Genomic DNA, 1,825 nt, shown 5'->3' on the forward strand with positions numbered 1-1,825 from the left:
TCCAACAAATATAGACACTAATAAAAGAAGACAAATAAAATAAAAACAGTTAACATTAAACACACACACACACACACACACAATACAGAAAATGTCAAAGGAATTATTCTAAAATATACTGTTGTACCTCCAGAGTGTACTGATTAACGTAAAGGTTGCTGGTTTGATTCCATCTAGAAGCACAAATCACTGTTGGACTGTCAGGAAGGGCACCGGGTGTAAAACTCTGCAAATCAAAATAAGGGGCACTAACTGCTGTGGGGTCATCATGTGACAAGGCACAGTCAAAAGTAACGACTTTCTCTTACATTTAACAATATGATGAATGTAACAGTGTTGTTACTTTCTGTACAAGTTTGTGTAAAAAAAATCTCACAGACAGAAAATCTGTGAGAGCACCTGACCACTTCAGAATGCACTGATGTTAACTTAATAAAGCTATTGAAATACTAAATATGTTTTCAGAATTACATACATGTAAAATACAAGTCTAGGTTAAAATATGTCTAGCATTTTGTTCCCTCATAATTTAACAAGTCAGGATATAGCCACATGAGGTTTTCAGGATTGACTAACGCATTTAAACTCTGCTTCCAAGTATTCTGAATGTTGACATTTCCTCTATAAACATCTGAAGGAATCTCTAAAAACTGTTTTGTGGTTGTGGTGACGTGAGTCACATAAAGAGTGTCACATTTCATAAAAGCCACAGTTTTGTATATCCTGGTCAGACTGGTTCAGCTGACAGTGTTTGTTTGTTGTTGGTACAGCTGGACTCTGGGTGTGTCAGTGCATATCATCATATGAGCTTCAGTAAAAGTATGTTCATCAAGGACTAAAAGACTAAGTGGATATTAATCAGATACTAATTATGTACGTTTTTGCTTATTTTCCTGTTTATTATTCCTCCACTGAAACACGTCAGCATGATTAGTTAAACGACATCAGGACAAATGTATGTGAAGGTTCTCAGTCAACCAGGTCATGGTAGTCTAAGGAACTTGACAAGAAAAGAACCACACATATTGCTGTATACATTGGGAGGAACACCCTTCAATTGGTGGAGGAAACTAGGATTATAGGAACCATCTCCGTTTCAACCTAAGATGCAGACAAAGCAGAGTTTTTCCCAAGAGTTTCAATCAATCAATCAAAATTTATTTATATAGCACATTTAAAAACAACAGGTTTGATCGAAGTGCTTCACAAATAAAAAAAAAAAACAAATAAAATAAATACAACGCAAGACGAGACAATCATAGAAACCAACCAAATGATAATCAAACTATCTTACATCAAAGCTAGAGTAAAAAGATGGGTCTTTAAACGAGATTTAAAAGACTGAACAGTCTCAGAAGAGCGAATGGCAATAGGGAGGTTGTTCCACAGTCTAGGAGCTACAATAGCAAAGGCACGGTCGCCTCTGGTTTTCAACCCAGACTCGGGGTCCATTAAGAGCATCTGGTTAGAACAGGGGTGCCCAATCCCAGTCCTCGAGAGCTACCGTCCTGCAGCTTTTAGATGCATCCTTGTTCCCACACACCTGAATCAAATGAATGGCTTGTTATCAGGCCTTTGCCAAACATGATGGCATGCTGAAGAGATCAAACCATTTGATTCAGCTGTGTTGGAGTAGGGATGCATCTAAAAGCTGCAGGATAGTAGCTCTCGAGGACCGGGATTGGGCACCCCTGGGTTAGAAGATCTCAGTGCTTTTATAGGATTATACAAATAAAAAAGTTCTGTTAAATAGCTAGGGGCAGTGTTATTTAAGATTTTATGAGTGAATAAAAGAATTTTAAAATCAATGCGAAATTTCACAGGA

Source organism: Diplotaxodon limnothrissa, linkage group LG3 (genome assembly GCF_057381915.1).
Source record: "Diplotaxodon limnothrissa isolate DT_005_m linkage group LG3, D_limnothrissa_male_GT1.1, whole genome shotgun sequence".
Classification (NCBI taxonomy): domain Eukaryota; kingdom Metazoa; phylum Chordata; class Actinopteri; order Cichliformes; family Cichlidae; genus Diplotaxodon; species Diplotaxodon limnothrissa.